The sequence below is a fragment of the Chelonia mydas genome, chromosome 4 (genome assembly GCF_015237465.2).
Source record: "Chelonia mydas isolate rCheMyd1 chromosome 4, rCheMyd1.pri.v2, whole genome shotgun sequence".
NCBI lineage: Eukaryota > Metazoa > Chordata > Testudines > Cheloniidae > Chelonia > Chelonia mydas.
In genome coordinates, this window is record NC_057852.1 from 62,406,731 (window position 1) to 62,433,853 (window position 27,123).

The 27,123-nt window shown below is 39.5% G+C and overlaps 1 long non-coding RNA gene across 3 annotated transcripts in view; it reads left to right on the forward strand.

Moving 5' to 3' along the window:
* Positions 1 to 27,123, forward strand: part of LOC122465681 — an 89,853-nt gene that overhangs the window by 31,469 nt on the left and 31,261 nt on the right. The window contains exon 5 of one of the 3 annotated variants that reach the window (XR_006290679.1): positions 19,763 to 19,919. The exons of 1 other annotated variant lie outside the window; for it this stretch is intronic. This is a non-coding gene — a long non-coding RNA (uncharacterized LOC122465681). Of the gene's footprint in view, positions 1 to 12,812; positions 13,510 to 19,762; positions 19,920 to 27,123 lie in introns of those variants that run through there. One more of the 3 variants, XR_006290678.1, reaches the window with a different exon arrangement.

The following is a 27,123-nucleotide window of genomic DNA, read 5'->3' on the forward strand; positions in this document are numbered from 1 at the left end:
CCAAAACATTTCTATTTGGAATGGTGACAATGCCTCATGGGAATTGTAGTTCAGGTACCTTTATGATTCCATTCTCCTCTAGAGGTTGAGATCCTTAGTTGGACTGTTACCCATGATGCAACATATTCTCCCATCTTAGAGAGGGGAGGCAGTGACTCATAGGAGATGTAGGCTGGCTGAGGAGCACAGCACACAGAAGGGAATGGAGACATGAGGCACCATGATAGTTTGGAAATGCTGAATATTTCTGCTTTCAGGCACTATTTCTCTAATACAACAATTCAAACTTTCAGTGGAAATCAAAAACTTCATTTAGCTGAAAACCCAATTTTCAACTGAAGAACAGTTGTGGCAGAACTTCCAACCAGTCCTAGATATATTATCAGGATAATTCATGAGTTATAGTTCCTGTTAGTGTGAGTAAAGCCAACAGAGGCATCCTTGGGTGCAAGAAAACACTCTGGGGTTCCCCTCATGGAATTTTCCCCAAATTGTTCCATCAAGGGAGAGGCAGTATTTGCCTCCTTAAAAATGGAAGTTGGTTAAACATTGATCCCATCCCCAAGATCCACACAATGCTTGGGGAATCTCTGCTGGGGCAGATACCCTCAACTCCCTTTGTAAATTTAACAAAAAACAGGTACCTTTTTAAAAATGCTGATGCCTAAGAAACTATTAGTCAATCACAGAGACAATTTATTTGGTACTTAATGGTGCTTAGTCCTTGTTCTGGCCCTGTGCACAAGGGTAAATGCCTCACAGAATTAACTGAGTTGACAATGGATGACTTTGAACGTTCTCCGGTCAAGCTAATCTCCTAGTAATGAACACCTCAAAATAGGTTAATTATCAATCATTGATACACTATGCCAGGGTCTGGCAAAATATTTCTGAATGTTCAGACATAGGTTGGGGTAACTTCATAGCAAGAAGGAATCCGCAAGTTGTGGATTAGTTCCTTCCATAGAGGAAAGTCAGATTGAAGATTAATAGAAGGTTTTCTGGCTAAAATGTAACTGAAATATACTGGCAGTGCACAGGTTTAATTAAGGACAGAGTTTGGCCTAATTTCTTTAAACCAGAGCAGCAAAGGTAGTGGCCAGAAATTGTTTCCTTACAGTGTTTATCAGAATCTGCTTTTCATGTCTAACCGTCAAATGCACAATGCCAGCAACCATGAGTTCCTTCATGCTTTCTGAATGCAGCACATTCCCCTTCTGGAAGACCAGTGGGTGAAAGAGCTGAAACCTGTACTCCGACCAAACCTTGATGATTTATCATAGTTTCAAGTGATGCAGTTACTTACAGACCACTGTCCCCATCACCCACCTATGCATTATTATGAAGTTACATCTGAATTACTTTCTTAGTCATGGAGTTGTTTTAAGCATTTTGGCCCTGACTCAGGAGAACATCCCTATTCAGGAAAGCATTTACTCACCATTGAAGGCAATGGGATTTAAACCCATGCTCAAGTGCTTTCCTCAGTTAGGTTCTCAGCTCAGAATTGTTCTGAGCTCATGGAAGATGATGGTTTCCCGTTAGACTCAATGAGAACTATCAGGCAATAAAGACTGGAATGATCAGACACTGCTTGCACTGGCCAGCACATGTTACATATTCTTTGTGCATGGATAACTAATTCTAGCTCTACACAAACCCTAACACTACAGTATCAGCCTCAAGGATCTTAGTCTTTTCTAATTTCCATTTGACTTTCCTCCTCTATTTCGTTCAACATTGAGTTCTTGTTTAATTTTTTTCCTTTGCTGTTAATGGATTTACTTGTAGCCTTTGCGCAAGCCGCTCAGCTGGCTACAAATAAATTGTGAGGACAATTCGGCAACACTCAGGTGTATAAATGGTCACCACGTGTGGTCCTCCACTGAAGACCAAGAGCCTGTTCCACTTTTCAATTGCTTTTTTTATACTATCACTGCATTCATTTTGCACACTTGCAATATTACCATTTTTTTCCTTTGCTTCATTGTTGACATCCCTAGAAATACACAGAAAATGTAGGTGGTAAAACAAATATGCTCCTAAATGTATTGTATAGTGGAGTAGCTTATAGGCCAATGTATACATATTTAGGTGCCTAACAAGAAGCGATGGTACAAAACTTTGAAGAAAACCTGTTTTCTATAGGATTTTTATTTTTTTATTTCATTGAAAAAACAAAATTTTAAGTCCCCAACCCTCCCTGGGGTGGGGGGAGGGGGAGGGAAGGGGGAGGAGTATGACTCAAATACCAAAAACTTGCACGTTCATTTTCACTGTGGTCAGTGGATCAGGATTGAACGTGGGATTATGGATTTAGAAATTGCTTTTAAAATTGTACCATTATTATATTTTTTCCAGCTGAGCCCCAAATGAAGGGGACAAGGGGAGAACTTCCTCCACAAAGCTTTGAACTCACCCCTAAACCTAAACAGGGCTACTAGCAGTAATGGATGTAGCTGGTGAGGCTTTGACTTGCTTCTCGATTGCTTCCTTCTAAAAGTGTGTGGTGGTGTTTTTGTTTTTTAAATAATACTCTTATCATGCAGTCTTAACCTTTCGAAATCAATCCAGATAGAAGGTTGGCATTAATTTTCTTACTGCAAAAATCAATCTTGGATTCCAAGGAAAAGCTATAATGAAATGCACTTAAGTAATGCTGACAGACACTTTTGTTCTTAGTTTTAGTCCTTTGCTTGTATGTCCCTTATGAAGACTTAATTATGTAAATATGATTACATTTACCTAATACTCTGCCCCAACAAAAAGCTTAACAAAAGCATACTACTAAAATAACAAAGATGGCTGAATAAGAACAACTCGGGGTTTGAGTTCTTCAGTGAAATTACCAACGTGAAACCTCTTGAAATAAATAGGGCTCTGCCTACAGAGAGCCAGTTGCAGTGTTGGCACCTGGATGATTCCGATGTTAACATGTTTATGGGACCAGACATCTTTGATTCTGTGTGTGTGTAAAACTCAAAGGATCTATACGTAAAATACTATGTATATTAGAATCCTTCTTGATTTTAAGTACAGACCTTCATCAAATTATTTTTTCAAGTTATTTTTAAACCATTAGTTTTCCTCATAAAGATGTACTTTAATACTACTATTTGCATTAACTGGAGCAGGCTGGTAGAATATAGTGATAGAAAAGTTGGCATTCTTACCTCAGGCAGAGGGGACAGTAAGAAACAAGGGTGAGAAGAGCCCCTAGTAAACCTGCAAAGGAAAGGGAAGTTTGTTGAATCATCTATTTTCATTCTATACAGTACAGTCTGTTGTAGGCATTTTGTCTTGGATATACTTATTCTGATTGAACACAGTCTTCTTTCTCCTTTGTCTTCAGTTTTTTCCTCAGAAGTGCTTGATAAATGTACCTACATCTTTTCACTGAAACTATACTGTTCAGCTCCCATCTCTTGCGGAAAGGGAGGTCTTTTACCCCAATTAGTGGCACAGCTACTGGTTTATCTCCTTCAGACTGCACCGTGTGAGACAGAGTATTAGAATATATGTATCTTTTGCATACTCTAAGATCACACTTTCACTGGACTCCTGGGTTCTGAGGCTTTTCATTTAAAAGCAAGTCATTATCATAAAGCTGTCTTTTTTATTAGTGCCACTACATTCACCTGTCTCAGCTCCTTTTATTACCTCTGCAGTAGCTATAATTGGATCAGACAAGACAGTCTGGAATTGATGCTGAATTGGAAGGTGGTCTGCCATGTGCTATTTCCTACTGGCGGAGAAATTATGGAGGGAAATGTATTATGACTTTGTCCTTGTCATCACCACTTGGCAAAGGAGGGTGTAGCTCAGTTTAAAGAGTGTGTTTATTATACACCCACCATGTATAGGACTACAGAATAGAGGAAATATCAGCAAGCATGTCTAATAACCCAAAACACTTCCTGCTGGACCACAGCCTGTGTGTATCCAGGGAAGCACAGTATAGATATTAAAAAAAACAAACAAACACTTATGGGAGTAGACTCGAATGAAATTATGGGCTTTATGACAGCAGTGTAGTTTAAGGAGGGACTTAAAGAAGGAGATGGTGATAGGGCGGGTTAGGAAAGGGATTCTAAATGCAGAGGATCGCATCAGAGTGAGAGAAGGGAGTGTGATCTTAAATGTAGGCAGCAGCTGAATTTAGCAGAATCTTAAATGCAATACTGAGAGATCTTGAATCTGATGAGGAAGACATGAGTGAAGTGATCTTAGGCAAAGGATGAGCGTGGTCACTAGCTCTGCTTTGGTATATTTAAGTAGTAATTCCTCAAAGTTCTTCACCTTTGCAACAGGAGCTCCTTCTTTTCATAGCAATATCAAATTACAGTAATCTTTTCAACCCCTACAGCTTCCCTGTTGGTATTATGTCTTACCATCATCCTAAATATTTTTCCTTTAAACATTCTACTGTACACTTAATGATAAACTGGAAATGTGGACAAGTGAATTTTCTCCATATGTCAGAATTTACCTTCATAAACTAGTTACAGTTCTACACTCACTAAAATAAAATTGAGTAAAATGAACCCAATTAACTTTGTGCCAAATAAGCATCAAGTGAACACAGAACCCAAATGAAAAATTGGATTGTTCACTCAGTCACACTGCCAATCAGGGCTGGCTCTACAGTTTTTGCCACCCCAAGCAGTGAAAAAAAATTGCCACCGCAGATGGCAAAAGGGAGAAGCTGCTGCCGATTTGCCGCTGCGGCCGGCGGGACAGAGAAACTGCCACCGAATTGCTGCCATGGCGGAAACACTGCAGCCCCTTTCTAACTGCAGCCCCAAGCACCTGCTTGGAACGCTGGTGCCTGGAGCTGGCCCTGCTGCCAACAGAGTTCCCGCTACCTCTTAAAAAAAAAAAAAAAACACAGCTGTTAGAGGATGTCCTTCTATATTAAAAAAAAATCGAATAATTCAAACAATGTGCTGAATTGTCTTGAGACATCAATATAACTTCTCATATCATCTGTATTAGAATATGAGATTAAAATATTTCCATTGGTGCTGGGGGTGCCGCTGCACACCCTGGCTTGAAGTGATTTCCCTTATAAACAGGGTTAACAGTTTGGTTCAATGGCTTTCAGCACCCCCACTGTGCAAATTATTCCAGCGCCCCTGTACATTTCTCAACAGAATCATGTGAGAGATGGTAAATAATACTTAACAAAAGCAGTGGCATGATGAAGAGGAGCAACAGCTACAGAGGGAATTCTTCAAATCAGCACTACATCAATGAACTCATGATGCAAAGCCACGCAGTACAATGACCATCAGGACCAATAATTACCAGGTCTGTCAACCTCAATCTTATGAAAGTGTGTCAAAATGGAAGAAATCTTCATTAATAAAATTTCTCTCTCAGGACTTCTTAGTAGGTCATTTAGACACTCTGTAAGAAGCTTACAAGAAGTGGAAGATTGGACAAATGACCAGGGAAGAGTATAAAATTGTTGCTCGGGCATGTAGGAATGAAATCAAGAGGGCCAAATCGCACACCTGGAGCTGCAGCTAGCAAGATATGTTAAGAGTAACAAGAAGAGTTTCTTCAGGTATGTTGGCAACAAGAAGAAAGCCAAGGAAAGTGTGTGCCCCTTACTGAATGAGGGAGGCAACCTAGTGACAGAGGATGTGGAAAAAGCTAATATACTCAATGCTTTTTTTGCCTCTGTCTTCACAAACAAGGTCAGCTCCCAGACTGCTGCACTGGGCAACACAGCATGGGGAGTAGGTGGCCAGCCCTCTGTGGAGAAAGAAGTGGTTAGGGACTATTTAGAAAAGCTGGACGTGCACAAGTCCATGGGGCCGGATGCGTTGAATCCGAGAGTGCTAAAGGAGTTGGCGGCTGTGATTGCAGAGCCATTGGCCATTATCTTTGAAAACTCATGGCGATCGGGGGAAGTCCCAGACGACTGGAAAAAGGCTAATGTAGTGCCCATCTTTAAAAAAGGGAAGAAGGAGGATCCTGGGAACTACAGGCCAGTCAGCCTCACCTCAGTCCCAGGAAAAATCATGGAGCAGGTCCTCAAGGAATCAATCCTGAAGCACTTACAAGAGAGGAAAGTGATCAGGAACAGTAAGCATGGATTCACCAAGGGAAGGTCATGCCTAACTAATCTAATTGCCTTCTATGATGAGATTACTGTGGTTCTGTTGATGAAGGGAAAGCAGTGGATGTATTGTTTCTTGACTTTAGCAAAGCTTTTGACACGGTCTCCAACAGTATTCTTGTCAGCAAATTTAAGAAGTATGGGCTGGATGAATGCACTATAAGGTGGGTAGAAAGTTGGCTAGATTGTCAGGCTCAGCGGGTAGTGATCAATGGCTCCATGTCTAGATGGCAGCCGGTATCAAGTGGAGTGCCCCAAGGGTCAGTCCTGGGGCCGGTTTTGTTCAATATCTTCATAAATGACCTGGAGGATGGTGTGGATTGCACTCTCAGCAAATTTGCGGATGACACTAAACTGGGAGGAGAGGTAGATACGGTGGCAGGTAGGGATAGGATACAGAGGGACCTAGACAAATTGGAGGATTGGGCCAAAAGAAATCTGATGAGGTTCAACAAGGATAAGTGCAGGGTCCTGCACTTAGGACGGAAGAATCCAATGCACCGCTACAGACTAGGGACCGAATGGCTAGGCAGCAGTTCTGCGGAAAAGGACCTAGGGGTGACAGTGGACGAGAAGCTGGATATGAGTCAACAGTGTGCCCTTGTTGCCAAGAAGGCCAATGGCATTTTGGGATGTATAAGTAGGGGCATAGCGAGCAGATCGAGGGACGTGATCGTTCCCCTCTATTCGACATTGGTGAGGCCTCATCTGGAGTACTGTGTCCAGTTTTGGGCCCCACACTACAAGAAGGATGTGGAAAAATTGGAGAGAGTCCAGCGAAGGGCAACAAAAATGATTAGGGGTCTGGAACACATGACTTATGAGGAGAGGCTGAGGGAACTGGGATTGTTTAGTCTGCAGAAGAGAAGAAAGAGGGGGGGATTTGATAGCTGCTTTCAACTACCTGAGCTGCTTTGAACTACCATTCAAAGAGGATGGTTCTAGACTATTCTCAGTGGTAGAAGATGACAGGACAACGAGTAATGGTCTCAAGTTGCAGTGGGGGAGGTTTAGGTTGGATATTAGGAAAAACTTTTTCACTAGGAGGGTGGTGAAACACTGGAATGCGTTACCTAGGGAGGTGGTAGAATCTCCTTCCTTAGAAGTTTTTAAGGTCAGGCTTGACAAAGCCCTGGCTGGGATGATTTAATTGGGGATTGGTCCTGCTTTGAGCAGGGGGTTGGACTAGATGACCTCCTGAGGTCCCTTCCAACCCTGATATTCTATGATTTTATGATTCTATGTTAAGTCATATCAAGCTAATTTATTGTGAGACAGATGTTTGTCAAACATGAAAGCTGTAACAGTGCAGCATATTAAAGGACATTAGAAATAAATGGTCAGCTGGACACCTTATGGGTAGAAAGAGGCTTTTTTTTTTCTTTGTATTGTATGTAAAGAATGCCGAATATACTATAGCAAATTCATAGGCACCAGCCACCTACCACAGCTGAAGAACAGGATTATAGACATCAAAGTAGGGTGTTTTTTTGTTTTTTTTTGTTTTGGGGTTTTTTTTTGGTTTTTGGATGGGGGGAGCAAAGAAAGAGGGGGAGAATGTTTGCTTTAGTTTTAAAAACTTAAGGTGTTTTTGTTTAAAAAATATCATCTAATCCTGCATACTAATGAAACTACTTAAGGGGGAAAAAAATAGTACTAGAGAATCATGGCAGAAATTTTACTCTGATCAGGAGAAGCAGCGATGCAAGAAAGACTACTCATTTGTAGCCCTTGGTTGAAAAATACACCGTGTAGATAGTAGTCTGAATGCAAAAAATAAACTTTTTATATACAGCTAGTACTGGTACTTATCTTCTAGCACATTTTTATTATTTGTCTCTTAAGACCTACCTTTCAAGCTGAAAGCTATATGAACTAGTGCTTGATCTCAAAATACTAATAGCCCTACTAATGCATTAGTTATGAATTCAAGGAGGGACTAGGTAACAAAAGTGAAAATAATCCCCAAGTACATTTTATGAGCATGAAAGAAGGAGAAAGGGCTTCTTATTCCCTAACAATCTGAAAGGCACAATTCATTACCTAGTGAATACAAGGCCTTCTATATAGTATGAATCTGAAATATAGTCAAGAAAAATAGGTTAATTTCTATGTTTAAATATATACCTCAAAATATAGTAGAGAGTATCACAAAGGGAGTAATGAAGGCTGCCAAACAGGAGACCAAATATCTTTAGGAGGTAGGGATACAGATATTTAGCAGATAGTCTTTCTTGTCTTTAACCTTTTAAATTCAGCCTTCTCAAATCTAACTTTCCTATCACAGCAGGAGAAAATAGTGTATAATACATTTGTTATGTATTTTTCCTTGGGCTGGAGAGAAAATCTTCCCAAATACCAGTGAGTTTTTGAGATTTTTATTAGACATTACCTGTTTAAAAAAGGTCACAAACACCCTGATTTCTTCAGGGCCAATTAATCTCTTAACATTCCACAGAGGTGTTTTGTTAGATAACATAATCATGAGAAAAATATGGAAAAATGTTAATATAATGGGTGAATGTTTATATGATAAGAAAAAGTCAAGCTAGTTTTGCAACCAAGTTACAGATAGATCCATGAAGAATTTAAACAAATTATTACAGCAATGAATGCAGGCATTTCTCTGAAATGCTACACTTGCCAGACAATGGCAAGCTAAATGTGAAATGGTATCACTTGAACAGAAACGGGTTAGACTAGTAGTACTTAGAACCTAGGAGTCCTATCGTTGGCTCTGCCACTGAATTGTTGTATGACTTGGGGCAAGTCATTTCACTTACTTTGCCGCAATGTCTTCATCTTTAAAATGGGAATTCTTTATCTATTTATAGGATGCTGTCATTTGTAATGTGTTTGAGAGACTTGGATAAAAGGTGCTATAAGAGTACAAATAACCAGTGTCATAGAAGGAAATGATTGTGAAACAAGCAACCTTTCAGAGCACGCTGCATTATTTTTACTTGGCATATACAGTGACATCAGAAAAACAAAGCTAATGTACCATGGCAAAGCTCATTAGTGTCTAACAACAGTACTTGAAGTGCTTAGATGTTTCTTATAAGTCTTTAAATCAAAGGTGTACTAGAGACACCTAATCATACACAGCACAAAGGCAGACAGGAAGCTGCAGGTTGCTATATATTATCATTTAGATTTTACTGGATTCCTAGCAGGGTTTCACAAACTCTGCAGGTTATTTGTGTGTCCACATAAAGAAAAAGTAACATTTTGTACTATCCTTCAAAAATCAACTGTTTTTGTAATAACAAGCCTTTCAATACTTACTGTTTGGCTGACATGGATCCATTTAAAAAAAAAGTCATCTCCTGTAGCTGAATGTCATTCTGTGGTGTAATACAGATCTTTGAAAAACAGTTTGGCAGTTAGTATTAATACTTGACAGGTTTCAGAGTAACAGCCGTGTTAGTCTGTATTAGCAAAAAGAAAAGGAGTACTTGTGGCACCTTAGAGACTAACCAATTTATTTGAGCATAAGCTTTCGTGAGCTACAGCTCATTTCATCGGATGCATACTGTGGAAAGTGTAGAAGATCTTCTTTTTATATACACACAAAGCATGAAAAAATACCTCCCCCTACCCCATCCTCCTGCTGGTAATAGCTTATCTAAAGTGATCACTCTCCTTACAGTGTGTATGATAATCAAGTTGGGCCATTTCCAGCACAAATCCAAGTTTTCTCACCCCCCCCCCCACACACACACAAACAAACCCACTCTCCCGCTGGTAATAGCTTATCTAAAGTGACCACTCTCCTTATAATGTGTATGATGATCAAGGTGGGCCATTTCCAGCACAAATCCAGGGTTTAACAAGAACGTCTGGGGGGGGGTGGGTAGGAAAAAACAAGGGGAAATAGGTTACCTTGCATAATGACTTAGCCACTCCCAGTCTCTATTCAAGCCTAAGTTAATTGTGTCCAATTTGCAAATGAATTCCAATTCAACAGTTTCTCGCTGGAGTCTGATAGAGCCAGAAGAGTTCCCAGAAGTCACCTACTACAGGACAGGCCTAACAAAGAAAATAACAGAACGCCACTAGCCGTCACCTTCAGCCCCCAACTAAAACCCCTCCAACGCATTACTAAGGATCTACAACCTATCCTGAAGGATGACCCAACACTCTCACAAATCTTGGGAGACAGGCCAGTCCTTGCCTACAGACAGCCCCCCAACCTGAAGCGAATACTCACCAGCAACCACATACCACACAACAGAACCACTAACCCAGGAACCTATCCTTGCAACAAAGCCCGTTGCCAACTGTGCCCCCATATCTATTCAGGGGACACCATCCCAGGGCCTAATAACATCAGCCACACTATCAGAGGCTCGTTCACCTGCACATCCACCAATGTGATATATGCCATCATGTGCCAGCAATGCCCCTCTGCCATGTACATTGGTCAAACTGGACAGTCTCTACGTAAAAGAATAAATGGACACAAATCAGATGTCAAGAATTATAACATTCATAAACCAGTCGGAGAACACTTCAATCTCTCTGGTCACGCGATTACAGACATGAAAGTTGCTATATTACAACAAAAAAACTTCAAATCCAGACTCCAGCGAGAAACTGTTAAATTGGAATTCATTTGCAAATTGGATACAATTAACTTAGGCTTGAATAGAGACTGGGAGTGGCTAAGTCATTATACAAGGTAGCCTATTTCCCCTTGTTTTTTCCTACCCCTCCCTCCCCAGACATTCTTGTTAAACCCTGGATTTGTGCTGGAAATGGCCCAACTTGATTATCATACACATTGTAAGGAGAATGATCGCTTTAGATAAGCTATTATCAGCAGGAGAGTGGGGTGGGAGGAGGTATTTTTTCATGCTTTGTGTGTATATAAAAAGATCTTCTACACTTTCCACAGTATGTATCCGATGAAGTGAGCTGTAGCTCACAAAAGCTTATGCTCAAATAAATTGGTTAGTCTCTAAGGTGCCACAAGTACTCCTTTTCTTTTATTAATACTTGCCTGCTGATCAAGAATTTCACTTTTTTTAAAAAAATTCTTTAAGAAAACTTACAATGAATCAAAGGTTTTTGTTTTGTTTTTTAAATAATGTCCATCTTCTGTTGTCACCAGGTGTATTGCATCCATGGAGGGATAAGACTAAAACTGGTGTTTATATTGTTAGTCTCTGGGCATTATGTATTTAAAATTCTGGCCGGTCTAACATGATATTGCAAACCTTAATTGAGCTCCATCAGTTGTCAGCAGTTTAAATGGCCATGTTTAAAAATCCTCCCTCTGCCTTTACAGTGCTATCTTTGATCTGACTCCACTGTATCTCAAGGATTAGCTCTGTGCATACTCCTAGTCTAACAGCTTTACTTGTCTCTTGGCAATATCCAGCTTTAAAGTTGATACTGTGGAAGGTCACGCCTTCTGTTGCTATGCTTTTTATTTGGGAAACCCTCCATAAATTATTGAATCTGCCCAGGCTTTAAATTCTTTATGTATAAATTCGGTTGAGCAGCAAGCCCATGTGTACAACTTGCTGCCTGTCAGCTAGCTTTTGCGCTACAAAGCAACTAGGCATAGTTTACTGAGCCTGGCCTTTGTGAATCATTATATACTATAACATTCTCCTTTAGTTGTAGCATACTAAGACGTTAATGACCACTACTCCAGAGAGCGTTTATGCATGGAGGCAATTTTGCTTATATATTATAAACACCTTTATTTTAACCCTTATTTTTCTTAGTAGGAATACTTAGATTCTTCTGTATCAGCTGCTACTTTCTCACTCTAAGTCATAGGTTTGATCCTAAGCTATGTCCAACTGTGCTGAGGTGGGGAAGGTACAAAGGTGGCTTCAAGCCTCCTAGTTGTCAAGTGGAGGTGTGTCCCAGCCACATCCCCTACACTGGCAGCTGGGTAGGGTAGTGGTTTAGGAGCCACAAAAGGGCCTGCCACCCAAAGTGTCTCCTTACACAAGCGAAATCCTTACGTTGCTGGATCCTCACTGAGTTTTAGCCTGCTTTGCATCAGGGGAACAATACAAAGCAGACTTCACGTGACTAGGAATCAGCACCATAGTCCTCTGTTTGCAACATCATAATCCTCTCTACAGCAGCCAATCGTATCACCAAGAATTGTCTTCATGGTGATGAAGAAACAGTGTGGGCAAATGAACTGACAAGCTATAAAAATCCTCTGCATGTACATTTTCCTAATAAAGACGAAGAAAAAAAACAGAAAATATCTGCTCAGAACTCCCTTTTTCTAAAGCCAATGTATTTCAAAGCTTTCCCTATCTGATGCAAGTGTCTGCAATGTTCATATTTTCATGGTTGTTTTCCACATGGTTTACCATTGTTCCAACCCCTCCACAAGAAAGCTTCTATCTATCTGTTTTCAGTGTTATATCTGAATAACAAGAGGCTGCAAGCCTTATGTTTTGCATAACATTTCAGGTAAAGTATTTATTGGTGTTTAGTTACTGAGCTATTTTCTAGATTTCAGTATATTTCTTAATTGCTTTTAACTAAACGGTTGCCAGATGTTTTTTAATTCAAAGACATTTGTGAGTTATTAGTGCAGAGAATGTTGAGAGCCTGCAGACAATTTATTTTTCATCCTTAAAATTTAACAGCCAAATGGTTTTCTTTTTAAAATAGTATTTTAAGTGTGTAATTTTGTATTCCTCAGCTTGGAGTAATTGTTTATGGCTGAGTCCTAAACCGAGACAGACCATACCATGGAAATGCTGCTATATATTGAACGAGAGCTGTTGTAAAAATGAGGCAAAGAGAAAAGAAGCAAAACACTCCACACAGGGAATTGTCTGCAGCTTCATTCACGCAGTTGTATTAAAGATACTATTATATGTAAATGTCCAAACTAGATTTTGAAAAATTGCACATGTAGTGTATAATTTTGCTTTGACTTTCTACACAGGCTCTTCTGTATTTTATAAGTACACAAGAGAACCTCCTGTTTAACACCTAACAGTAATGTATTTCTAATTAGTGATGACTGCACTCTGAGAACAGAGAGAAGGGAGTAGGAAATGGAATGACAGGGGAATGTCTTGTCGTTCATTTGTCTAGCCACCAGGTGTCATTCTACGAGCACATTTGCACCAGAGTAGGAGCATTACTATGGCAGCAAGTGCTGCAGGTTTTACAGAAGAAATGAAAGTGCTTTACACATGTTCAGTATGTACAATGAAACCGCCATGCTCTTTATTTAGAGAGACTGACTGACTGACCGGAAGGAGGAGTAGAATATTAAAGGGACTAAAAGGTCCGTTGCTCTCTTTTTGTGAATGCTCTGAATAACTAGCACAATCTTTACATCTATCAAGCAGTATGTATTGTGTGGCATTAAATGGTGTGTTCTGAAGTAACTGTTCAGATTAGACAGTCATTTTTATTCACTATCTTGGATTTGCAACCACATTGTTCACCTCCATTTAAGGTACAGAAAGACTGGAAAAGGACAAGAATCCCCTTAATTTTAGCCTTCTATGGATGAGTCAGGTAGGAACTTCCAATTGTATAAATGTGTGTTCACTAATATGATACTAATTTTATGCAATAAGGGATGAGTAGGAAGTGTAATATTGCTATCTCTATATGGCACCCTTTATGACAGTAGCTGAGGCCCCCGGACCCTGTGCAGTAGGGAAGTACTACTATCCCTATTTTTAGTCCCAGATGGGGAATTGTAGCAAAGAAAAATTAAATGATTTGCCCAAAGTCACACAGGAAGTCTGTGTCAGAGAAAGGAATTGAACCCAAGTCACAGGCTAGTGCCCTAACTACTGGTACCATCTATCCTTCTCTTGTAGTCATTTCTTCAAACCCAAAGGAATAATAGTGGAAGAATGGAGGATGCCCTAAAAGATTTTTACATTATAAAATACTTGCTTCGCTTTTCATAGACACATCCCAGTTGCAGTGCACATCCCAGCTGCAAAATCAGACTTAAGTTAATTCCTTTACTGATGACAATTGATCTTGCCCCAGGTTAATTTGGTGTGAACGCTCCATTTTCAGAAAGCAGAACGGGATGCTACATCTGCTACCTGGAGGCCAGAACAGCTGGCTTAAGTCAGTTAGTCTGCTATCCAGTGGAGAGATTCACTCTGCATGTGCATATCATTGCAACTGAGACTTGCACTTAGAGCCTTGAGATGCCTAGGCAGTTTTTGTCAGGCAAGCCAAACAAATCTCCAGTCCATTCTAGTATAGCTAGTGTCAAGTTAAGCTTGTTTCACCTCAAAATTTAGAAGCATGTTTTGATTTTTCTGAAGTCAACTTCTGGGGGGTGGGGGGGGAAGGGGTATTATGGCTGTTATCTAGCTTTCTCCTGTGGTTCTTAATCAGTTTGATCCTATCCCCAGGATTGTCTGCACAAGCTAACCTGATTGTGAGTCATAGCATGGGAAGGAAAACAGCCTCTGTGAGTCTGCTAATCCCACTGCCTTGCAAGTGGATGGGCAAAGATAACTAGGGGGTGAAGCCTTGACTCTATCCCATTCCCTAAGCAACCAACCAACACAGCTGGCCTGGTGTGTGAGGGGTAAAGTTATTGTGACTCTCTCTATATCTGAGTCATGTTTTGGTTCCTGGTCTGTGTCAGGGGTCATGGCAACTGCATGATCCAGCCCTAGCAGATTATTTCTTTCAGCCCTGTTCTGTCTGGACAGCCCAGTAGTTTAGTGGTAACAATGTGATCTACTATACAGAAAATTTGGTTTAGGACTGACCTTTGCACCCTGATATAACTGGGAGGATGACAACCATTCATTTACTGAACTTCATACTAAAGGGATAGCCCTACTTTCATTGCTCTTGGTAACAGCTGCTTACATGCCCCACCTCACCCTTTCAACTACAGATTAAGCTCCACAATCGCAGCTGGATAAAGAGCAGAAGTTTAACCCCATCCTGCTCCAAACACTGCTTCTTGAGAATACTAGTAAGAGGAGTTCAGGCCCCATCTAGACTCACTTTAAGAATTTACACCATCAGGGTGGCATTGTACCACAACCCATAGGAAAACTCATTGTATTAAAAAAATTCAGAACTCCAAAACGTTAGACAGCAGGCTATCACCATCTGTGGTGATGACTGCACTCTGAGAACAGAGAGAAGGTGGATAGAAGCAGATGATACTTCCTATTAGTGCTGATGTGTTTGCCCCGTTTCTTATCCTGATCATGAGAAAATAGTGTCCTGAGGCACACCCATACACCCATACCATTTAAAAAGTGAAGTTGCCACCATTTTTATCTGATAAACTGCAGTTATTTCTTATTTCAAGTACTATTAAAGATTGAGAGGTCATTGGGTGGTAACTGCTGGGGAATGACTTTCTAAAAGGGGTCTACAGTTAAAAGCACATACACACGTATAAATAGTGAAAGCAAGAATTTAGAAGCCGGTTGAGAATTGTTTGTGGTGGAAAGTTGGCTGAAAAAGCGAATGTAATTTATGCACTCACAATCCATAACAGCACTGCTGCTTGTGGCTTGCATGTATATAATAGTGAATGAGTCTTTGATTTTTCTCATTGTCCCTGTTATAGAGAGGTGTTAGTAGGACTCCAAGTAGGAAGACAATAGGGTAGGTGAAATGGATAGTGGTGCCTTCCAGGAACAGGGACTAACATAAAGAAAGGCACAGGTACATGAGCAGAAGAAGATGAAAGCAACGGAGCAAAGGATACTTACTGGGCAATGAAGACCGATCCAGGCAGGGGCAGAGCTTTGAATGTGAAGATGGGAGTCTGAACTTGAAGCAGAAGGGCACTGGAAGTAAGTTGAGGGATTCAAGGAGTAGTGCCATACAGAATATTGGGCAAAGAAGCAGCCTTGACTGCACCATGTTGAATACACTGAAGAGGGGAGAGGAGGGTTTTTGTGTTATACAAACATATTGAATTTGAGAAATATTTTTTCTTCAGTGATAGAACATAGTTATATAAGAAATATGAAAGGCAAGAAAGAACTATAGCACTACAAATTACTGGGAAATTATTTTAGAAAACGGGCAACAAGCAACACTTCTGGTATATTTCACCTGTGATTTCTCACTACTCTAATCCTGGAATTCTTCCTCTTCTGTGGTATTAATGACAAACACTGACAACTCCATTGTTTTATAGCTCTTATTTACTCTGCCAGTGTAATCAGTCTGTGGGCGCAGATCTGAAGTGCATCTAGGTGTTGTTTGTTTTTGTTTTTTAAGGCAATATACTTCTAGTATGGGATGGGGACATATAAATGGAGCAGTCATACAGGAAAGTTTTTGTACACTATGCACACCAGGTTGATGAGCACTGAGCCAGCTCTGATATGCTAGTGTGAAATGAAGCATTGGGGTAGGACATGGAGGGAGAACACTGACATTGCATTTAGGAAGCACAGAGAGCTCCCATATAATGGGCTGTTGGTTTAGAGTGGATTGGTAGCTGTAAAAGAGCTATGCCATATTCACAAGGGGTGGATTCCAGCACTTATTGGCATTTATTTAGACTTTGTGCCAAGCAGGGAAAGTGAATTTCACCTAGAGAGAGAGTGAGAGAAAGTGTATTTTCCCTGAAGATTTGAGGCCTTCCTAAAGTTAATATCCTTATTTGCAACACAAATATAATTTTTAAACTAGAATATGGGTTATGTCACTAACAGCTGTGGCACAAATGCAGAACTCAGTGACCACTGTTGTTTCAAACGCTTCTAATTAGATCTGAGCAGTTTATTCAATAGTTTGATTGGCCCCACACCTCACTCCTCACCCCCGTTTATGAATTAAGAGCCTTCTGTTTTGTAGTTTGAGTTTATAATTTAATTAATTACATGAAATCATTCAGAGAATAACTGCTATGAATAATCTTAAATTTGAAGATCATTCCTGGACTATTTGTGAATGTTTTTAATAAGTGAAATCCAAACCTTTTTGTTGAGTTTTGATCAGACAGTTGAGTTACCTCATATTTTTCTATTCCTCATAGAGTTGAGTTTTTAAATAGAGTGTCCAAGACAAGTACTCGCATTTGCAAGCTGGGAAAAAAATCACTTTCTGCAATTATTCTCTAATATGTGCTAGAAGTATTACTGCCAGTAAATGTGTTTACTAGAATATTACTATAAAGCAAACATCAGCACCGTTTGGCCACATCTAAAGAGAATTCTGTTTTTATTTGAAATGCCGCTATGTGTTTTATTAAGTCAAGACTGAACTGCACCTTGCACTTGGAGAGGAAGGTGACAACGTTTGTACCTTCTATGGGAGCTTGTTGCATTGTCTCAGACAGAACCCCCAAGAAAGTTCTGTGTGCTGAGCAGATGAGCTTTACCCTTGTGGTTGAAAGTTCCTGAGAAGTGGAGTTATGATCTTCATCTGGAGCTTTAGGCAATCTTTTAGATATCTGGGGCCCAGGACATTGAGCACCTGGAAGAGAAGAACTGAGACCTTGAACATGACTAGATAGTCTATGGGAAGCCAGGTTTGATGTATTGGCAGTAGCCTGTGCTGCTGCTAAGATGCGCAGAAGCTTTGTGTACCAGTTGGAGTTTTCTAATAGCTGATTGCTTTATGCGTATGAACACTGCATTGCTGAAGTCCAGAAAGGAGGTAATAAAGAGGACAGGTCATTATCCACCAGTATGGGGAAGTCTCCTGGCCACCAAGAGAAAGCATTACCTGAGGATGCTGCCATGTGACAGCTCAGCATCAGTGAGGAATCCCGGAACACTCTCTAGAGGCTTAATTGACTAATTGTGGGTGAGTATTTTCAAATAAAGGAGACCACACCATAGATGAAAACTCCTAAAGTGCTCTCATCTGCCCACCAACATCACTTTTGTGTTTCTCAGGTGCAGCTTCATCCATCTTGTCCAAGTGATCTTGTCCAAGCACTGGGCCATCTTGGTGGTAGTGGTATTGTCATACATGGTGAAGGATAGTTCTGTGTGTCATCTGCATATCGCTGGCAGTTGAGTCCATATTGTCGAAGCAGTTTCCCCAATGGCTGTGTGTAGATGTTGTTTAGAACTGATTCTTGTGGGACTCCATAAGTGAGGGGGCTAGTGGTAGAGGGACAGCTGTGTGCCCCTCCACCAAAAATTCAAGCCATTTTAGAACACTTGCCTATAACCTGCCACCTTTCTCGGGTACAAGAGTGGTATCTTATCACCTAAGTGGTATAAGATTATTATAATTGTTACTTACTTTTGCAGTTGACAATAAAATGGGCCTAACTGTGAAACAGGTACTCATATCAGTGAGTGCTTACTCGTATGAGTAGCCCCACTGAAGTCAAGTGAGACTACTAGTGGATATCATTCTGTGACTATCCACAAAAGTGAATCTGTTTCATGGTTTCTCCTAGATAGCTATTGTTTGTATGTGTCTGACACAACAACAGGGGAAATGTGCATACATAAAATAGGAGAATATAACTTGCAAATCCCACAAAAAATAGTTGAGGTCAAAGTATCACCTCAGGAAACAACTTCTGCTCTTTTTAAAAATGAGATTATCAAGAAGATGTAGTCCTTTAAGACCTAATTTGTTGTCAAAGAGAAAAACACACAACTTTTTCGATTTAAGGCTTACAAGCATATGGGGAAAGAAGGGGAATGTAAAAGTTCAATTATAAATTGTAGTTGTTCTTTCTGTACATGGCTTGTTGGATTCTCACAAAATATAAAAAATGCATCTTTGTTGGAAAGATACTCTGTGTGTGTATGCGCACGCGCATGCGCGAATGTTACTTTTTGATTTCATAGCCGGGATAAAAACTGTTTCGGGGGTGGGGGAATAAGTGAAAATGTGACCTAACTATACTGTTGGGTTCTTATCAGGACAGAAAAATGACATTTATATAGAGTCAGTAATTATGGAGAGGCTCACAAGATATATTTCAAAAGGTTTAGCAGATTACTGCTTACAATGATCCAGCTGCTACAGAGTTTTCCTTTCAATGTTAGGTTGGGTACATGTTCAGACAAAGTACATTTGGTTACCAAGGGTACCAAGTGTGACTTAACCAGCAGATGCCTTGTTTATAAAGTTGAACTTTTAAAATTAGGAAGAAAATCTGGTTTTTAAAAAGGGAGGGAGAAGACCAATGACATTACTTTAACAGAGGATGTGTGAGGATCATGGAGATTTAAGTCTGCTGTGCTATTTGTCCTGAGTGCATGTGAACTAGGCAGTGTCAGGGCAAGCTGCACTGCCACCTAGTCCCACCCCACCAATGGGACTCAGTCCTAACATGGTTGGAGGGAAGACAAGGAATAATTTTTCCAGGATATGTGCATGGAAGGGACATTCTCCACTAATTTCTTCTCTCCATATACCAGCCTGAGAGAGGCATTAGCCCCTTCCCACAGCACTGTCCTCCTTTGCCCAGACCCATGATGTGTGTTCTGTGGGGCTAGAGATCCCTGGGGGAGTGGGAACAAGCTACACTCCATAAAGGAGGCCCCTGTAACAAGCACTGTTTCAAATGGCTCAATCTCGTTGTAGAACACAAAATCTTGTTCCTGTTCTTATTTGGGATGGGCTGTTACTAGTAATTCTGGGTAGTGCCTATCCCCATAGGACCTTACCTTATTCATTCAAGATAATATGTCTCTAAGGAAGAGATGGACACAACTCTCAAACCAAGAACCACACCTAAATGCACCAGTGCCCACCAATCCTTACTTGGAAAGAAAAGGAATAAAGACCAGTACCAGATGAAGTTTCTCTCTCCATTGGTGTGTGACACAGAGCAGAGAAAGCCTGAAGTAACTGAAGGGTAAGACCTGCAACTTAGAAGTTAGAACTGTTTCCACAGCATTGATTTTGATAAGTTTCAGGTCACATGAACTATAGCTAAAACCTAAATGCTTTCTAGGGTTTGTTTGTTTGTTTGTTTTAAAAACTGTACAGCCCTTGTTAATTCCAGCAGACATCCTAGGTGGAAAGCAGGGGTTTTCTCATGACTGGCAGCCCTCTCTGTCTTGCTCCACCCCTTTTTATAGCATTGGCACAAGGCAGAATCTTCTGTCTCTCTCTGGGTCCCCACTCCTCCTCCTAAATGGAAAAGTACCAGATTTAAGATGGATTTCATTATCAGGTGACATGGTCACATGTCCCTGTGAGACCTCATTCTTCATTACCCAGGGGCTGGCCCACAGGTACACAGGAAGGCTTATAGGTAAATAAACCATTTACAACCAATTGTCTGAGTCGATGGGAGCCATCAAGATTCTAAACCACCCTAATGGCCCATACTTTGCATAATTACAATAGGACCTCGGGGTTATACTTCATATTTCTAGCTTCAGATACAAGAATGATACATGCATACAAATAGGATGAACACAGTCATTAGATTATAAGCTTTGTAATGATACCTTACAAGAGACCTTTTGCAGGAAGCATATTTCAGTTACATCATATTCACATTCATAAGCCTATTTTCATAAAGCATATGGAGTGCAACGTCACACTGAGTATGGAATAACTTTTAATATTCAGCTGTTTAGCTGAAACTCTTTACCTCAAATATTGCCTCCTTATATTTTAATAGTCTCATTGCAGAGGGAAATCTTGAAATACTGACAATATAGATATGGCACTTTTCAGTGGAATATAATCTGTGTATGTAACTTTCAACTTTAATAGTATTGTTGATATGAAATGAATTTGGAATTCTCAGTTCAGTTTCCAATAAGTAAGTAGCCACATCACAACTATCGCCAAAACTCGTGCTAACTGGCCATCTTGTTTGAAGTCTCCACAGAGAGGCCAAAAGGCTGAACAGATATAGAAAGCCAGATACCCTGTTGCCATCACTTGAATCTCCTCCAGATCAATATTAAGGCCCGTTGGTGGTCCATTCAGGTTTATTCTGAATACTTTAAAATGTTTGTACCACTCCATTACTATATATTATTTAATCTTTAGAGATGAATATGTAGGGACCAATATTGGAGTCCCTACTCAATTCTTATCAGAAACCCTCCTATAGAAGTCAGTGGGTACTGCCTGAGTAATAAGTAAAGGATTGCAGGAATTGGCCCAAAATTAGCAGAGTGACCAAATTTGTTGTTTGTTTTGTGTGTGTCACGGATATTTGCTTCTTATAAAAAAAAATTCAATACATTTATAATAGTTATGCTATGATGGAAAAAACAGTACCAGATATACAAATATCATAGGCCTGATTCTACCATTTTCACTCAGGCAAGACTGCCATTCAAGCAGTAGCCATGCTTGAGTAAGAACTACACAATCAGGCCACCAAACATGGTAAATTTGTCATTGTCAGGTGTCAGTTTTTTGATCTCACACTCACCGGTATTGAGTTCAATTGAATTATTCCTGATTTACAGTGTGACAGGGAATCTGTCCTCTCTTTCCATAAGATCTCTGGGTAAAGAATGCAGACTTGTTCTGCGAGACAAAATTCTGGCATCTTACTCAGGCAAAATTCCTACTGAAATCATGGGACAGCTGCAGGATTTTGCTCCATGAGGCCTGTTCTTAACAGTCTGAGTTGTGTAAGTCATGTGAATAAGATTGACATGATGTATAGGATTATACTCTGTGGTCCTGATTCCACAAATATTTAAGCATGTGTGTAACTTTATTCACAAGGGAAGGATGACCGCTCATGTTTGTAACATGCCAGTTACATGTTTGGCACAGAATACACAGTTTAATAAAACTAATAAGAAAATGGGTCTGGGGAGAACTTGTGAGAATTTTCATCTTTTTTCCAACCAAAGTTTTACAGTCAGCTCCAATTTTTAATAGTAATTTTACAAGAGCGTACTGTGAACATGCAGAATCCAATTTAGAACAATGGAAAACTGCATCTGAAAGAATGCAAATAGATACTTGTGTTGTAATACACATGAAGGTTCCATCAACCCACCCTACTATTGATCTAAATATACATTGCAATCTGTTTTCTCTGCTAGGCTAAGTCAGACTCCTTGTTTTTTACTTTCCTCGGCTTAAAATGAAGAGGTGTCTAATAAAATGTATAATACCTTGTAGGTTTTTTAGGCTGTAGCAGAAATCTAGTGTATTCTCCAGAGACAGGAGCTTTTCAAAGTAATACAGTAAACAGTTTTCTCCAAGACTGTCCACAGCTAGACTTATTGCTTCTTTTATCAAGGATGAGAAAATGAATAGAGCAAGAAAGGACTAAAAAAAGTGTAATTCTGAATTACCCAGTTTGGCACAATAAGGGCGCCTCTGATGCAATCAAATTGATAGTGTTCCATATCTCGGCATTCATACCCCTCTGAGCAGGGCCTGAGGATGCAGTAACTGCCATCTCATATAGTTTCAAGAATGTAAATGGAAAAAGAAGAGTAGTTAAGAGTAGAAACAGATACTGTACTCTAAAACAATAAATCCTTTAAGCAGTAAGGGACAGGGAGCAGACCACTGTAAGCACTGAATAAAGGAAAAAGCAACATGTTATGCTTAATTGAAGATTGTAATATAATACATATGCACAAAAGGGCTGAGTTAAGAGTGCAGAACTTTGGCATTTTCTTGCTTGAGTGCTGAGCTTTGCAACTTCAGAGTTTTTTTAACATTATATATTTCCCCTGCAAACACTGAGTGTATAATGTATATATGCCTATAATTATGCAGGGATAAATAATTAAATGAAAGCAAACAATTCTGGCAACATCATTATCCAAAAGAGAAGAGTTTAAGTGCCAGATATGAATGCTCATTTATTCTGTTTTTTTTATAACATCTCTGAATGTTTCTCCATTTTACTGTTTACATTCCTAATGTGTATATTTATTGATAGGATGTCAGAACAATACTCATACTTGGCACTTATATTGCACCTTTCATCTAAGGAGAGATGCAAGTTACTATTGCTTTCATGGTACATTCCCTGGTAGCTGTAGACATTGGCCAAAGTATAAAGGTTTTGACACGTGAAAGAGTTAAAAGTCACAGTATGTGGCACTGACATGCTCATCTGCCCACATCATTTGGCCACAACCATTGCAGTAACTTTACTATAGCTCTATACTATATACTATAGTGTTTCATCAATAAACCCAAATGTGAGGATTAACACTTATTTTTATTTGACACGATATGAGGAGACAAGGCTGAAAGATGGTATGCCAGTGTTTGGGATCTCTTCCTTTCCTCTCCAATCTGAGAATACAACTTGTTTACTTTTAGAGAACAAGAGAGAGACTGGAAAAAAAAAAACAAAACCCAAAACCCAAGAATTGCTATAACTTTCTGACCAGGATATTTTAAATCTTTCTATGAAAGATTAAGCTCAAAGATTTAGATCCATGCTAATGTTTGAGTGCAAAGTAAAGGTGGAGACTAGGATTTTCAAAGGCTAAGGGAATTAGTTGCCCAACATCCAGTGAAAGGCTTAATTGAAACTGAAATAAACCTTTCAAACTGAAATGAGAGTGTCCGCTGAGGGTTTTGTTCTGGTTTAACTGAAACCATTTAACTTACCGCACAAAGTATGTAAAATTTGCTTTGTTGGATCAGGGCCTAAATATAGAATTCCTTCATAATGTTTTAGACAGTGGCTTTTCTAACTATAACCAAGTATCTAACTAGTTATTGGTGGTTGTAATGCATGATGATGAGTGAAAATGACACTAAGAAATTGAAATAAGATTAACCAACTGTCACAACATTAAAGGTATCACACAAGTCTATTGATCTCTTTGTGATTACAGAGTACTTCAGAAACCACAGCACTTTCCTTCCCCTCACCTTGCTGTATGTATACTCATAGAATTCTATGAGTAACACACTTTTATAAGTAAGAACTAATGCACAAAATGGGGTGTGGTTTCTATCAGATAATCATAACCGTAGGGCACTACATAGCATCAGGCATAATCCTACGCCTCTCATCCCCTGTGGGGGTGATTATCCTATGACAACCAGACATTCTGTTTTGTTTTGTTTTTAATTCCTTTACTCTTCTGGAATTTAATTTTGGTTTTGCAAGTGTGTCTGTGTATGTATATAAAAAGGGTTCTGATGACCCCAGATTACTATTTGTATTGTACCGTAAAACAGTTTTCACATGGTGAGATTCATAAATATTGCCACTGCTTGGCACTGCTAATGGACACAACAGAATGCTTTATCTCATCTCAAATAGCTTTATAGTAGTGACATGTCTGCAGCTAAAATACAAAGGCACGTACTTCAGAGATTGCTAATATTTGGGAATTTCCAAATAGCTAAAAGCTAACTCAGTCTCTTTCATTCATTTCTTGTCCTTCTGCTCAACCCTATGACCAGTAGGTCAGGTTAATTTCTCACCTAATGGGAAGTAAGTGGAATGTAAATGAATTATGCTTTTATATATGGTCTGTCTCTAAGCCTGATATTTGTATTGTAATTCTAAAGGGAATGTGAAAAATACTGATTTTGTTCCTTTTTGTTTAATGCCGATCCAATAGTTTCAGATATCTGTATGCTCCTCTGGAGAAAGCAAAACTAAATGAATTCCACAGCTTGGGTTAATTGAATAACTGGAAAGGTATTGCTAAAGATTAATGGAAGCTGCAAATGAGATTATCCTGAGATGTCATTTAAACTACCGTAGAAAGGAGTGTGAGCTTCAACATGCCTCTGCATGTAGCTAATAAATATTTCCTAATTGGAAAGTAAATTACTTAATGTGCTTCCTGACAGTGTTTTCATAATGTCAGACTACATCATGATTTTCCTTTGAAGGATCTTTCCTAAAGGGAGTTGGTGCATTCATATCAATTTGAACTAATCCCTACATGTCGTGCTCTGTTTACTGCACTCTTGAGGAACCACTAAAATATATAACTTCATACTGATATGGAGCCAACTCCTGGTCACCTTGTTCTTGCAAACAGACTCATTGCATTCATTTGTTGAAATAAAGAATTAGTATAAAACAATTATTGAAGGATAATTAATGTTCTGTTGTACTGCATATGCTTCTAATTGTGTAAACACCTTTCTCTCAATGAAAAGATACTATAATTGTAGGGTAGTTTCAAATTTAGAGTACTTTTCAAAATGTTGGCCCAAAGCATCTTCACCAGACCTAATTCTCTGCTTTATTGTGACTTGATAAACTTCACTTTATTTAAAAAAGAGTAGGATTATTTTTTTAAAAAAAACTGATGTCTTTCCCCTCCCTTTAAAAAACATTTTACCAGGAGCACAGGACAAAGAAGTAAATAGTCCTGCTATGCAGTACAAAGAGAGGTGAGTTCTTGAATGGCTCTAGAAGCATCTCCAAGGAATATGTTATATAGTATCTTTAAATTGTGCTTATGGGCGGGGTAGTGGAGAGAGAACATTGATAAGAGGCATTTATCAACTAGGAGTAATGAGATGAAACAGAGCAGGAAAAATGTAGGCTCTCTGGAAAATACTCCTTGCAGTATACTCTTTTGGTTGTGAAAGTCTCCCAAGGGAAGTGGTGGAAGCCCTGTAGAGTATCTTTTAAAACAAAACAGTCAAAGCACTAACGACTATGTTAAAGAGAACATGTCTGTACTGGCAGGAGGATGGACAACTTAACCTAATGAGAATTTTGCATCTCTGCTGTCATTTCTGTAAATTAGTTAAAAAATATTGGCATACTATAGCTAATGCTTTTACCTGTGTCTACACAAGTGTCCCCACCATTCTCAACAGCTGCCACCTGGTATCCTGGTTTGCAAGAACAGATCACCCATCCATCAATCACATGTTAACAGTTGGTGTAGTCAAACTTGATATTCCACAGGGGTTTTACTAGGATGAAAATAAGAACATTTTAGAAAACCACATATTGGCCACAGCAGTGATAGGTCAGCAATCTCTTGGCACTTTCAAACGTAGCTTTCTGTGGAGTGCAGCATTTGTTTTGTTACTCAGTCCCATACTTAGGGCTGTACCTACAGAACCAATCTGTACCTACAGAATTGACTAGCATGTGAGGATTTATATCCCTTCTAAAAATAACCCCCCAGTTTTGTTTCAGTATACCTGTCCATATAAATGCCTGTTCCGTTTTTGTTTTGTTTTTTAAATCTTTCTTAGCTGTTGACCTCAGTCATGAGGCAGCAAGTACCATGGTTAATTATGCGTTATGAGAAATTATTTCTATTGAATCAGTTTTTTAAAGTTCTCAAAAAGAGTATAGAAGAAATTGAAGGGGTTCAGAACGTCAAGTGAAGAGACTGGCATAGACAAATTTCCATGTAAAGAGAGATTGAAAAGACTGGGACTGTTTACCTTAGAGAAGCACATAAAAGAGGACGTGATAATGGTATACAAAATGGATGTACAGAGAAAGGATAGCAAACATTGCCATTCACTATTTTCCATAGTATGGGACAGTCAATGAAACTAAAAAGCAACAAACTTAGTCTTCTAGTCTTGCACTGCTGCAAGTAAACACAGTGTGTTGTTGCAATCATCAGAAGACATAGCCTTGAAGAGCTTCTTTGGCTAAGCGAAAGCAGATATAATAAAGAGATTCATTGGGCCAAATTCACCCTGGGGTAACTACACTGACTTGAGTGTGGAGATAAATTCAGCCTAGAGCTCTCACTGCATCCCTTTAATTGTGAATGACAGAACTCCTCATCTAGCTAGTCAGCCTTTCCACAGCATTCTCCTTTGTGCATGTGTTTTCTCTCTGAGCAGGCTCAGTTACACCAGTATAAACTCACCAATCTTGGCTACCTTCCATATAGAAGGATTGGGAGGAGTGCTTATGTTTTGGTTCCTGTTAATTGGATGACAGGTTGGTTGCTAAAGTGGTGAGTCAGCAGTCTATTGAAATGATGTGGAAAAACATTTTGCTCCGAAATCCAGATTAGGCTCTCAGCATGTGAGCCATAGAAGCCTTCTGATGATCTGTTTCCAAAACCCCAGAAATCATATTTTGTTTGAACTGAAATCTTAGGTATAAAAGCAACATGTCTCTTTGTAGCCCACAAGAGATCAACCTA